Genomic DNA, 14,699 nt, shown 5'->3' on the forward strand with positions numbered 1-14,699 from the left:
AGTGAGAAGCCTCGCTGCTTCAAAAATGCACGGCTGCTGTCAAGGGATGAGCTTATCTACCGGCAAAACAGGACAGCCTGGGTCACAGGCGCAATATTTGAAAATTACGTTTGGCAGCTTGACAACAAGTTCGTGACCACAGGCAGGAATGTACTCTTCGTTGTTTGATTGCCCAGTGCATGGTGACATCCCACACCTGAAAGCTATTAGGATGGTACCTCTTCCTCCGAACATCAAGCCAATCTCGCAGCCAATGGACCAAGGCGTCATTCGCCACACGAGGAAGATTTACCGCCACCCCCTGCTCAAGTGCATGCTCCTTTGCTATGACAACGGCAAGGAGTACTCCATCCGTCTCCTCGGGGCCATATGTCTTAGTGTGTATGCATGGAAGCAAATGGAACCCACTTTGATCATGCGGTGTTTTGAACACGCTGGATTCTCGAAGGAAAGCACCGTCGATGCTGATGCTGACTATTCACGAGCACTTGATGAAGAAGGAGCCGAGTATGGTGACCACATCAAAGCACTCTGCGCAGAGGATAGCAAATCCGGTGCAGTCGGCTTCGCCAAGTATCTGAACTTTGAAAATTATCAACAAACGTTCTACTCAGACTTGGGGAGTGAAGCTATCGCTGATGCGAACATGTGCGATGACGGTGACGACGGTAACAAGCCCTCCTGAGCACCAGCTCCTGGGGAAGTTATCGGATCGCTGAACATTATCCACAGTTTTGTTGAGTGCCACGGTAAGAATTCTCAAATGCTGCACGTATTTGGCTGACTGGAAAACATGACCCTTGGAGCCTAAAACTACAGGACGCGGCAAAACAGCATCTCTGATTACTTTAAGTAATCCAAAGATCGCCAAATAAAGGTAGCGCATTCCTGCAGCAAAATTTTTTGCCTGGGTTTCATTCTTTTTTTTTTGTGTGTGTGTGCGTGTTCGGTTAATTTGAAAACCAGCTTAATTCGAAAATTTTTTGCAGTCCCAATGACTTTGAATCAACAAGGTTTTACTGTACGTCACTGTTTGGCTTGGAGCGCGTTGGCCGCGAGGAGAAGGAAAAACGGTGTTCGGTTTGAAATTTTAAAACTTTCCGCGGCGCATAGCGATGTAATACTTTGCAGACACGATCGTTATCGCACAATGTATGCTCTGCACTTGTCAGCTAAAAATGGCCAGACCTGGTCAGGGGCCCTTTAATGTACAGTGAATGCTAAGCACGAGCATTTTTGTATCCCACCAGTTGACGTATAGATAATGCTTTGCGGTGAGCAGTTCATGCAACTGAAACCAGATGGCACTGCAAGTCTGCTTGTGCCTGTGTCAATGATTGGCCTTGTGCGAGAGCAAAATGCATGGCGAGCAGCAGCCTTGCACGGCATTTATTCTGCTGGCTGAGAGCATTTGTGGTGTGTTTATTAGAGTGTCGAAAGCTGGAAAAAAAAAAAAAGAATGTGCACCATGCGAGTTTGATGATGATGATGTGTGGTTTTTTGTGGCGCAAGGGCCAGGTTTGGCCAAAGAGCGCCATGACAAGTGGTAATGTTGACGATGTATTATGGAAGATGTGACTTGGCTGTAAAGTGGCCTAAAAATATTCGCTGTAAAGTGCGTAAAATTAACTTGTTATAAAATTATGGCGATGACAAATGGCGAATACTATGAAAATTAAAATCCATCGTAGAAGAATGATGGAAAGTAGAAAAATATAGGATGTTAAAATTACTTGGAGCACTGCTGCCTCGCCAGAGCCCTTGAAACACAAGGGCCCAGAGGCATGTGCGATACGAAAAAGCTATCGCAGCGCCATCCTCTGAAGAGAGGACCCGCTACGAACATGTGGGGCTAAAAACATGCAAGACAACATCTTTCAGAAAACTTAAGACTGCGTTGGTGTCAAATAAAGGTTCTGGGCCGAGTAACATAACAGGATGAAGGGGGATGTGCTGTCGGTATGCTAAGGGAAAATGTTTCTTTCTTTCATATTCGACTTCCCGACACTCCAGGAGGACGTGGAGGACGGTCAGCCTCTCCCCGCATCTACCGCAGGTTGGAGGATCATTTTCAGTGAGTAAATAGTTATGCGTGCCAAATGTGTGTCCTATTCTGAGCCGACAGAATAGGACATCTGTTCGGCGTGATTTTGTTACGGAAGGCCAGAATCCTAACTGTGGCTTTAGCATGTGGAGCTTATTATTTGTTTCCGCGTCCCATAGGCGTTGCCAGTGGTTGCGTAGTTTCCTCCGTAAGAAGGGCTTCAGATCTGTGACAGGAACTGCAGCGGTGGAATTAGCAGAATGCCATGCAACTGACGTGGCCATCTGGTCCGCAAGAACATTACCTTCGATGGCCCTATGACCTGGCACCCAGCATATAATCACATGCTGGTTAGATACATATGCTTTACATAAGACGGAATAGAGTTCGATTATAACAGGATTTTTGTGCTTACAAAACGATATCAAAGCCCTCACAACACTTAGGGAGTCCGTATATATGACTGATTTTGTGAGTTTTGATTTCCTAATATGCTTCACGGTCGACAATACTGCGTAGGCCTCAGCCGTAAAGATGCTAGTTTCCGGATGCAGTACGTCGTATTCTGAGAAGGATGGACCGACGGCTGCATAGGACACCCCGTCGTGTGACTTTGATCCGTCTGTGTAGAACTCCGTGCAGGAGTGTTTGTGCTGGAGTTCACGAAAATGCATTTGGATTTCAATGTCTGAAGCGTGTTTTGTAACTTGCATGAAGGATATATCGCATTGTATAAGCTGCCACTCCCAAGGAGGAGGCAGCTTGGCTGGATGCATTAGGGGGAGCTCGAGGAGTGGGACATGCATTTGATCACTAAGCTCCCTCACACGCAGCGAGAAAGGCTGCCTTACGGAGGGACGATTGTGAAAGAGTGTAGCATATGTCATGTCATTAATGGTATTAAAACAGGCATGTTGTGGATTTGAGTGGACTTTCAGAAAATATGTTTGGCTGATGTATGTTCTCTGGATATGAAGTGACCACTCATTCGATTCTGCATATAAACTTTGTACGGGACTCGTTCTGAAAGCTCCTGTGGCTAAACGGATACCCAGATGGTGAACAGGGTCTAGCATCTTTAGCGCGCTCGGGGCGGCAGAATGATAGATCACGGCACCATAGTCTAGTCGGGATCGAATGAGGCTCTTATAGATATTCATTAGACACTTCCTGTCACTACCCCACGTAGTCTGGGATAGAAGTTTCATTATGTTCATTGTTTTCAGACATTTTTCTTTAAGATGTTTAATGTGGGGGACGAAAGTGAGTCTGTAGTCAAGTATGACACCTAGAAATTTGTGTTCTTTGTTTACAGGTATCTGTTGTCCACACACTTCTAAGCAGGGATCCGGAACCAGGCCTCTCTTCCTTGTAAACAAAACACAAGAACTCTTATGAGGATTGATTTTGAATCCATTTTTCTCTGCCCACCCTGACACCTTGTTCAAACCATGCTGTACCTGTCTCTCGCACACTGCGAGGTTACAGGATTTGAAACCTATTTGAATGTCGTCCACGTAGACGGAATACAAAATGGCCGGTGGTAAGGAAGCACGAAGTGTTGTCATCTTAACAATAAAGAGTGTGCAACTGAGCACGCCACCCTGGGGTACACCGGTTTCTTGTGCAAAAGGACGTGACAGCACATTGCCTACTTTCACCCGGAAGGTACGATTGGACAAGTATCTTTTTATTACGTTTAGCATATTACCATGAATGCCCATTTCTGACAAATCTCTCAAGATTCCGTAGCGCCAGGTCGTATCGTACGCCTTCTCCATATCGAGGAATATCGATAAGAAGAACTGTTTGTGTACAAACGCGTCACGAATATGTCCTTCAATACGTACAAGATAGTCGGTTGTGCAGCGCCCTTCTCGGAAGCCACACTGAAAGGGATCAAGCATTTCGTTTTGTTCAAGGAAATGGATGAGTCGCCGATTTATCATTTTTTCAAATACCTTACACATGCAGCTTGTGAGGGCTATCAGGCGGTAACTTGCCACTGAAGAAGGGTCTTTCCCTTGTTTCAAAACAGGGGCCATAATGGCTTCTTTCCATGCCGTTGGAAGGTACCCTGCATCCCAGATAGTGTTGAAGAGTGTAAGTAGCGTTACTTGCGTGACATTGTGTAAGTTTTTGAGCATTTCATACATGATTCTATCGGATCCCGGTGCAGAGGTCTTGCATGCGCTCAAGGCAGCTTTCAACTCGGCAGCACTAAAAGGGCAATTGTACGGTTCATTCTGTCAGCATTTATTCATGAGTGGCTTGCATTCTTCTATTTGTTTATATTTTAGGAAGGATTGTGAATAATGATTTGAGCTTGATACACTCTGAAAGTGTTCCCCCAGTGAGTCGGCCTGATCTTTCAGTGTATCGCCCTGTGTATTTACTAGAGGGAGTGAATATGTTTGCCGCCCTCCAATTCTATTTACGCGGTTCCAGACTTTCGCCTCATCTGTAAACGAGTTAATACTTGATAAAAAGTTCTGCTAACTTTCTCTTCTGGCCTGCCTACGGGTTCTCCTGCCTTGAGATTTTACTTTCTTAAAGTTGATAAGATTCTCTGCAGTGGAGGAAGCGCGTAGCAACCCCCACGCTTTGTTCTGTTTCTTACGAGCAATCCTACATTCGTCGTTCCACCATGGGACGCGCCGTCTGCATGCCAAACCACTTCCTTCAGATATGCATTTAGATGCGGCATCTATTATGAACGCTGTAAGATACTCCATAGCGGCATCAATTTCTAGAGAAGACACATCAGCCCATGAGATTCTAGATAGATTTCGAAATTTCTCCCAGTCGGCTGTATCTATCTTCCACCTAGGAACTTGTGGGGGAAATTCATTTTCTTTAGATGTTCTTAGCAGTACGGGGAAGTGATCGCTCCCGTAAGGATTGCTCGTAACTTCCCATTTGAGTTCAGGCAGTATAGACGCGGAAACTATACTAAGATCTATTGATGAAAAGGATCTGTTTGCAAGAGAGTAATATGTGGGTTCTTATTTAGAAGGCACGCTCCAGAAGAGAAAAGGAACTGTTCAACGAGACGACCTCGCGCATCGATGTGAGAGTCTCCCCACAAGGTGCTATGTGCATTGAAATCGCCAAGAACAACATAAGGTTTTGGCAATTGATCTACATAGGATTGAAATTCATGTTTCGTTAATTTGTAATGTGGGGGTATGTAAAGAGAGCTAATGGTGATGAGTTTGTTTAGGAGAACAGCTCGAACCGCCACTGCTTTGAGAGGCGTTTGTAGCTGTAAACGTTGACACGCAATGCTCTTATGGATAACAATGGCGACACCGCCCGATGATGCGACAGCATCATCGCGATCTTTGCGATAAGTTATGTACTGTTGGAGAAAGTTTGTATGTTTGGATTTTTCCTGTAAACACAGCACTTTTGGATTGTGTTTTTGGATGAGTTCCTGCATGTCATCTAGGTTTCTAAGAAGACCTCTGATGTTCCATTGAATTATTTGTGTATCCATATTGGAAGTGAATAGGTGCTGTGTGTAAGGAAACAGATGTTATGCCTAGATTACAGAGCTCTTTCGAGGCCCTGTAATCGGGGTTTTGCCCTTTCTGGAGCGTTCGAGGGAGCCTCGCCGCTCCTTAGGCGCTTGGCGCGCCGTGAGGACAGGTATAGTGTCCATTGCCTCTTGTGAGGCGCCGGACACATGCTCTTGCGAGCGAGTTTTCTGTGAGGGTCCTGCCTCGGAAGGCAAGATCCCTGCGCCCACCAGCCCGGAGGTCGATGGGGCTCCCTGAGGGATCTGGCTGCGCCGGCTGTTGCCAGCGCTGGATGGGGCCGGGGAGATGGGGGTAGCCTCGGCTGCGCCCACCTTCGGGGTCGATGGCCCCGTCTGCTGTGTTGGCGTAGCAGCGCGAGCTGCAGCCGCTGGGGGGGCGGATGGCCTCACTGCCGCCTCACTGGGTGTGGGACGGTCAGCCTCCAGAGACCGTTGTGGCACTGCCCCCTGACGCGCCACTTCGGCAAAAGTGTTTTTAGGCAAGTATGCGACCCGCCTACGTGCCTCCTTGAATGATATATTTTCTTTCACTTTGATCGTGAAAATTTCTTTTTCTTTTTTCCAAGACGGGCACGACCGCGAGTACGCGGCGTGCTCGCCTTCACAGTTTACACAATGGGGAGAGTTTTCACAAGATTCAGAGGTGTGCTCATGAGCACTGCATTTCGCGCAGGTTTGGCGGCCTCGGCATCTCTGTGAGCTGTGACCGAAACGCTGGCATTTAAAACAACGCAGGGGATTAGGAACATACGGGCGAACTCGGAGCTTGATATACCCGGCCTCGATGGACTCGGGCAGAACACTTGTGCCCAAAGTAAGTATCAGATGTTTGGTCTGTATTTCCTTATTATCACGCCTCATCTTAATTCGCTTAACATTTATGACATTCTGCTCACTGAAGCCCTTCAAGAGCTCAGCCTCAGTCAGCTCCAAGAGATCATCATCAGAGACTACGCCACGGGTGGCATTCATGGTACGATGAGGAGTTACGGTTACTTTGGCGTCACCAAATGAAACTAGATTGGGTAGCTTTTCATATCGTTTCTGGTTGCGGAGTTCCAAGAGGAGATCGCCGCTTGCCATCCTGGATGCTTTATAACCTGTACCAAAAACTTGGGTAAGAGACTTGGACACTAGGAATGGTGACATTGCTCGCGCGGGTTTGTCTGGTGTTTCGGAGTGCACTACATGGAAACGAGGAAAAGTTTCTTTTTGACGGGCGAAAAATTCGAAGACATCATCGGTGCGCCCCCTCTTGAGGGAGCGATCAGGTAAGGGGGGAAAAGAAGAAGCCATAAGAGATTGTAATTTCGGCAGTAACGCCAGCCACCCACGATGGAGTCCTACAAGGGGACGTTGCAGGACCTGTGAAACACGGCCTGCAAACGCCAGCTGTACATTACCACTATAACCAAATATGATATAACCTAGGCTGGCTATTCACACAAGGTTAACCCTTGCTGCCTGGAAAAATCGGAAGTAAGCGGAAGCTAGGAGAAGACAGGAAAGATGAAAAGTGAGGGAAAGACGAAGACTAGAGGAAGAGAGAGACAGGAAAAGGCAACTACCGATTTCCCCCGGGTGGGTCAGTCCGGGGGTGCCGTCTACGTGAAGCAGAGGCCAAAGAGGTGTGTTGCCTCCGCAGGGGGGCCTTAAAGGTCCGAGCACCCGGCATCAGCTCAACCTCCAGGATCCCCTTTTCCCCGGACACGGCTAAGCCGCGCACGGCTACACGCGGGAGGGTCCAACCCTCATGTGCTCGGGTCCGTGGTGTCGCAACGCACCAAACGCCTGCTGACGCAGACGCCCCTGCGGGGCCATGCGAGTTTAGAAACAGATGGGCATTTATGGTGGCGAAGCTTGTTTGTAGACGAAGTACACGGCCCTCTTCTGCACAAGAACTGCTTGTTCTTGAAGCATTGAATGTACAAGTGAGAAAGCTAATCAAGCAGTGTGGGTTGTCAACCAGAAAAGAAGACTGACCACATCATATGAATCATCGCTTGCAATAGGATATTTTGTTTGTTACCACACAATGAGCTAGCAGCCAGAGAACTATTCTGCATCACTCTCTGCAAGTTTAACACGGATATTCATTACAATTGTGCACGTAATACTATCATAACAATTATGTAGAGAAGAACAAATACCTATGGAAATAGACACCTCCCCTGCTGTAGAAATGTCCCAAGGATAGGCAGCACCGGCAAGGCCAGTACATTGTGCAACCTGACTTCCTGTTCTAGCTTGCCTTCAGCACCAAGTGCAAATATACTTGCGACCTTGCATGATACAGTAGACTTCCATTAATTCGACCCTGAAGGGACTAACGAAATTGATTGAATTATCAGGCGAGTAAAATTAAACAAGATGCAGAAAAAAATGCAACAACACACTGCTGATTGCCGAATACTGCTGGAGAATCGGGCAGTACTTGCCCGATTCTAACATACCTCAGAATCAAGCATGCGCCCGCTGTCTATGCACCAGAGGAGAAAACTAACATAGAGATAACATTATAGCTTCTAAACTAAGTAAACATCTAATGTGCACCTGATTTTTTAAGCAAGAACAATGGGCAAGTCTAATGTGTGTTGCACCATGGCGCCCAGCTTCGCCACAATATACCAGTGTTATGCAGTAAAGCATACAATCGCCGTGAAAGTGGTTTTGGTTCCTTATCATATTGCACTACGCAGGTAATTTGCGTCCAATTTGTGCAAAAGAAGTGCACATTAGAATCAGGCAAATAACGCAATCGGACATTGTGAGCTACTATTACTGCTTGAAAATCTTCCTAGCAAAGGCCGGAAAAAGTGTTTTCGATGGGAGATGACATGCATTCAACGCATTCACCGTCCCTAATTTCGTCGAGATAAACACTACCACTAAAGGGGTTGGTATTGGGGTCAGGTAGAGGTCAGGCCTGTGCATGCTGACTGGTCAAGTTTGAATTATTCAGTCAATTTTAGGATTGAAATTACAAATGTTTGGACTCATAGAAATGCCTGGGCCTTTGTTTGGGATCAAATTAACTGGAAAATCTAATTAATCAGAATAGGAAGTCTACTGTATATCCAAGAATCAGCCCAGCTGCCTACACCAGTTAAGACATTCAAATGTACAGCTAAATGTTTTACACATTGCAAGACAGAGCAAAATAATGATACCCTGAAATGTGCCCCTTCAGGTCAGTTAATTACTATGCAGTGGCGTAGCCAGAAATTTTGTTCGGGGGGGGGCTACGCCACTGCCCCAGTATATATATATATATATATATATATATATATATATATATATATATATATATACATATATATATATATATATATACATTGAGCCAGTGGCGTAGCCAGCAATTTTGTTCGAGGAAGCTTTAGCTCGGGTGCTCCTATTTAAATACATGTAAAAGGAAATTCGTTTTTCCCTCCAACCACTTCACCAAATTTGAGGAGGTTTGTTGCATTTAAAAGAAAAAGTTTAATTCTAGTGACTACTGGTTTCGAATTTTTCATTTAGGTGGTCAATTATTTATTAAAAGTTGGCCAAATCGAAAATTTTCAGTAAACGAAACTATCAAGTTTAAAACTCCGTGACTCAACAATGAAAAATGATATCACAATTCTGTGAATTGCATCTAATAGTACATCTACAGCGGACAAAATGGATATGTTACACATGAATCTAAAAAAAAATTAGTATAGTGGAAATACGGTTTGTGCAGACCCTTGTACACAACGTAACCAATTCACGTAAGATACAAATTGACATAGCAAACTTGTCCGCTTTGACTATTATAGTAGATGCCGTTTACAGAACCACAATGTCTGTTCTTCATGCGTAGCTATTAATTTGTAAACGTCGTGCTTCTATTTTTTCAAACTTTCGAATTTTTCAAAATATTTTATGCAAAATTCAGGCCCTAAATCGAAGTTGTGTTTCCAACAGAACTAGGATTTAACTTTCTCTCTCAAATGCAACAAATTTCAATAAAAGCGATTAGCAGGATTATCTAAGAAAAGCGTTTCTGCGTTTTACAAGTATTTGAATAGGCCGCGTCGGATTGGGCCCGAGCTAAAGCTTCCTCTTAAATAATTTGTCAAGCGATCAAATCCATGAATATTAACTGCATTGTCATTGCCAAAGTTGCTGCAAACGAATTCTTGAACGCTACGCACAGTCAAAACAATAAAATATGTATTTCTTCATAAAAGAATATACTCGTATGTGCCAAAAATTTTGCCCGAAATAACTGATATCAATGCTTCCATATTTTTGTCTATTTAAGTAAAGAAAATATCACACGAACTTTAGAACTATATCAGTTCGAAACCAGGAAAGCAGTGCATGCCACTGATATGAAAAATTAAAAGGCAATGAACTGAACAAGTTGAGGACAAATATGTTAATGAAACTTTGTCATTTAATGACCGTGCTTACATTCTTGTATATATGCAATGGTCAGTGAAAAATCTCAATGACGCTGTAATTTGTTTTAATGTATTACGCAGAAACAGCTGTCACCGGTCGTGTATCGTGAGTAATTGCACCGAAATCATAGTCGCAACAGAGGGCACGTAGAAAAAGCAGGAATTCTGCAAGATATACGAGGACAAGTCAAATGAATGTGAGCCAACAATGGGGTACTTTATTTAAAAGTAGTCTCCATGAGCATTTAGACATTTGTCCCATTGACTAACGAGTCGCGTGATACCCGTCTTATAAAACTCCTTGGGTTGCTGCTTCAAAAAGTCTGTATCTGGTTCCCTTGAGCTGTTTTTTCGGTTGCCCCAAAATGTAGAAGTCGCAAGGTGACAGGTCTGAGCTGTATGACGGATGCTGCAGCGTTTCCCACTTGAATTTTGCCAGTTTTGTATTAGCCACATAAGCGACGTGGGGACAGGCATTGTCGTGGAACAAGATGACCCCATTCGTCAATTTTCCACGTTGTTCGTTCTTGATTGCGACACACTGCCGTTCTGGCGTTTCACAATATCGGAAAAAATTGATAGCCTCTCAAGATTTAGCAAATTCTATCAGTAGTGGACCCTGACGACCAAAAGAAAAGTCAACAACACCTTTCCAGCGGAAATGATGGCCTTTGCGTTCTTTTGGGCGTGGGAAATTCGAATGTTTCCACTGTAAGCTTTGCCGTCGTGTTTCAGGCTCGTAGTAGTGGCACCAAGGTTCGTCCCCGATCACAATTGCAAACAAGAAGTCGTCATCCTCATTGTGATACCCGATCAGATGAGTCAAGGCAGCGCGAAACTTCTCCGTCTTCTCGCGATGGATAAAAATCTTGGGGATCCATTGCGCACCAAAGAGCCGATAACCGAAAAGCTCATGAATTATGGTGTGAACCGAACCGTGACGGATGTTCAGACGGTCTGCCAGTTCATCGATGCTTATTCTCCGTTCTTGTTTCATCAGCTCATGAACCTTTGAAATTGTGTGGGGGGTGATTGCACGATTGTTTTGGCCCGGTCTTGGAATGTCTTTACAACGTCCTTTGAACCGTTTGCTCCAACGCTTCACAGTGGTCAATGAAATGCCGTGTTCAGCGTAAACGGCAGCCATACGGCGATTAATTCCTGTTTTGGAAACACCTTCAGCTGTCAAAAACTTCGCGACACCAAGTTGTTCAACTTTTGAAGTGTCCATTATGTGACGCAACCATATTCAACCCAGTGTATGAGAGCATTAAAGAATATTTACCTTCACACCTGCGTGTCACTTTTGTAAATGAGACATGTCGTTCTCCTACGCGCATGCCTCGCAGATAATGAACCGAACCATTATTGCGCGGTTAGGGTAGGCGCACGTTCATTTGACTCGCCCTCGTACATTAGAAATGCAAAGATACAATGGGATATACAAATGCGAAAATACGGCTTGATAGTCAATGTTCACTGCATGTATACACAAAACCTCGCAACAAGATATTTAAGTATACATGTAAGTCTCCAATGAGTCTACGTATGTAAGAAAAAGTAACTGTATGTAATGCATGAAACAAGGCAAATAAACATGTTTGATATGCTTGATAATCAATGATAATAATCAATGCTTGATAATCAATCTTGATAATCAAAAATCAATACGGCTTGATAAACAATGTTCACTGCATGTATACACAAAACCTCGCAACAAGATATTTAAGTATACATCTAAGTCTCCAATGAGTCTACGTATGTAAGAAAAAGTAACTGTATGTAATGCATGAAACAAGGCAAATAAACACGTTGCACAATCATAGATTCACAAAATCCTAGATTCCGCCCCCACTCCATCGACTCCCCCCGATGTATTGCGCGCGACGGTAGGCGGCGCGCTTGCTCCCCGCTTTTCTCCTTTGCGCACACAAGACTGAGCCATCATCGTCGGCTCACCCATTCCACCTCCCCTCCTACGCTTTCACTCGCACATACAGCGTGCAGCGCGTGGTCACGATTTTATCACCCTTGGACTTTATACGAAACATGAGGGCGACGGCGACAGCAGGAATGCGCCTGGAGTGTCCATATAATTGCTTTCGCAATAATACAATAAACGTATCCGGCAACTGAAGCGTCCCATCGCCCATTACTTTCCGCAAAAGAAGTATCAAAATCGAACTTTCACCATGCGACAATTCGCTGCGCCGCAACAATGTATTTTTTTTCTGTGGGGCGGAGGCACCGAAATGAAAAAAAAAAACGCATAGGAAAGTATGTTGGCCAGAATCGAATGCCTACATCGGGCACCTAATGGGGCTACGGAATTAATATCGAAGAAAACATGAGACGATTGGCCCACCGATTAGCCACCGCAAACTGCTCAGTATCCTACACCGACGAAACAAGACTTTCCGGAAAGGTTCCGCTCAAGGAATGCGGTGCAATTCTTCGACTCCCCAAATTGATGGCGGCGAGCCACCATTTTTTTTTCTCGTCTGCTAGCCAGAAAGCTTCCAAAACTCTGTCAGGTGAAAATCCACTCGGCCAGAGCAAACCGAACGCACACCGAAGTGCACCGCGTGGTGGTCGGGGCCATACGAGAAAAAACATATGCGCTCTGGCTCGCTCTGGCAGCCCGCGGGTAGAGTAGCGAGAACAAAAAAAAAAAAAAGAAGAAGAGGCTCAATGTGTCCTCGGCAAAAAAAAGTCAAAGTACAAAAAATAAATCAGAACGTAGTTACTTTGGCTGGCTTTAGTGTCTTGACATGGATGTTCTGGCGTAGGTTAAAAAAGTGTTGATATTTTTTGATGTGACATGACGGCACAAATGAACCACCCTAACACATCGTCTCATTGGACCTCGCTGCGTGCTTTGTCAACTCGTCTGCTAGTGTGTTGATTTGGCTTGTCTCGTTGTATGTTCCGATGTAAGACTTTAGAAAAGTCAATGGACCTTTGGCGTCAAATGTTTATGACAACATTAAACCCACAAAGCTCCGCAAGTGAAAATTTCAAGCACCACTTTGCAAATGTCAATGCACGTTTCACATCAAGAGCTTATGGGATTTATACCCATAAAGTTTCGCAATTGATATCCATGCGCTCCATAGATTCCGTGGCCTCAGTGAGATGCCGCGGCGAGCCCGCTCACCATCAAAGCGCCTTTGAAACTTTGTGCTCGGATGGGACTGCTTGGCGTTATGTGACTCCCGGTGTATGGGCGTTGCCACGAAATTCAGCCCGAGTTTGCAATCTTCGCGGTTAAATGTCTTTTCGAGCGTCAAAAAGACATTCTAGACAAAATCCAGAGTGATTTCCGGCGCCGGGGGTCACTTTGGTCGGCGGTGCATGGACAGCACGAAAAAATTTCGGGGGGGGCTGAAGCCCCATAAGCCCCCCCCCTGGCTACGCCCCTGTTACTATGCAAACCTCGTTCAACAGTGCTTTAGTTGTCAACAAATTACGCGGTAGTGTCTGCTTGCCGATATGTGCGTAGTTTCACTGATACACTGTATAGCTGTAAAAGTGACACCTGAAAGCATTCTGGGAGTGCAAGTCTTCCAAATCATATATCAATAATGACAGTTATTGACAAAACTTCACAGCATTTTTGTTTAGCTGCAACAATGATAAGTGCAAATGGTGCAGGAGTATGTGCTTGGCCAGGTCAGTCACAAGAACAATTCCCATCAGCAGCGCAGAAAACAGCTGAACAGGAAAGTACAGAGAATGCATTAACCCCTTCCATACCACACTATTATCCCAAATTCTGGCCAAAAAAGGCCAAATTTTTTATGGTGGTATCTCTTACAAAAAAACATTCCTGGCAAAGTTTTAACTGTTTATTTCATCAAGATCTCAACCATTATTGCAAAACTGAAGCCAAGCAGAACTGTAACATATACTGTGCGACAGGTATGAAAAGAGAACATAAAATCCTGTTTGCTTGCAGAGTACAGATTGAAATATTCCAGTGGGTCACCTGTGTCCTCCACATCAAACATCTTATCTAGAGATGCCGAAAATTGGATACAAGGAGGGCATGCAGGGGCTTTTTTACGTCGAATTCGCACCACTGCCTTGTGACATATGTCACCAGAAGCGCCACTCCCAGAATACGAGCTGATTGCATCAAGAATCTCGGTGTTTTCATTCAATTGAAGAGCAGCATACTTCATCATTGGAACTACTCAGCTGTTTGTTGAATTCAGATTTTCTTTTTCGTGAAGAAGCTAACAAGTCTTGAGCTGCCAGCGGCACCATTTTAGAGACTACAGTTGTCTACTTGTTTTACTTCCTGCGTAAAAGTAAACTCACTCCTGCTTGTGCTGCTCTGTGAATTGCTGCCATCTACAAGAACCTTTCAAACACAAGGCCACTCACACTGACCCTCCCATGTGATACAACATGGTCGTGCCCATGACATGGTGCTGCAAAGCATCTATAGAGTGTCAAATGAAGGAGCATTCTAGAATACAGGGGCTCTCCTTGGGGCACTTTAGTCACTCCAAAGCTAGGTTGCATACATGTACATACCCCAAAGGTCATAACACTACGGCAAAGGCATCAGGATGAATTTTGAATACCTTGTGTGTTGGATACCTCAAAATGCCAGTATGGTACATGAGCAATTCTGCACTCAACTCAAAATTCAGGTGGCCCTGCTTTTTATTTAGGC

General features: G+C 44.8%; 1 protein-coding gene across 2 annotated transcripts in view; it reads right to left on the reverse strand.

Moving 5' to 3' along the window:
* Positions 1-14,699, reverse strand: part of LOC135913909 (protein zer-1 homolog) — a 201,627-nt gene that overhangs the window by 87,891 nt on the left and 99,037 nt on the right. The gene's annotated exons all lie outside the window — the stretch shown is intronic.

Source organism: Dermacentor albipictus, unplaced genomic scaffold (genome assembly GCF_038994185.2).
Source record: "Dermacentor albipictus isolate Rhodes 1998 colony unplaced genomic scaffold, USDA_Dalb.pri_finalv2 scaffold_46, whole genome shotgun sequence".
In the NCBI taxonomy this organism is placed as follows: domain Eukaryota; kingdom Metazoa; phylum Arthropoda; class Arachnida; order Ixodida; family Ixodidae; genus Dermacentor; species Dermacentor albipictus.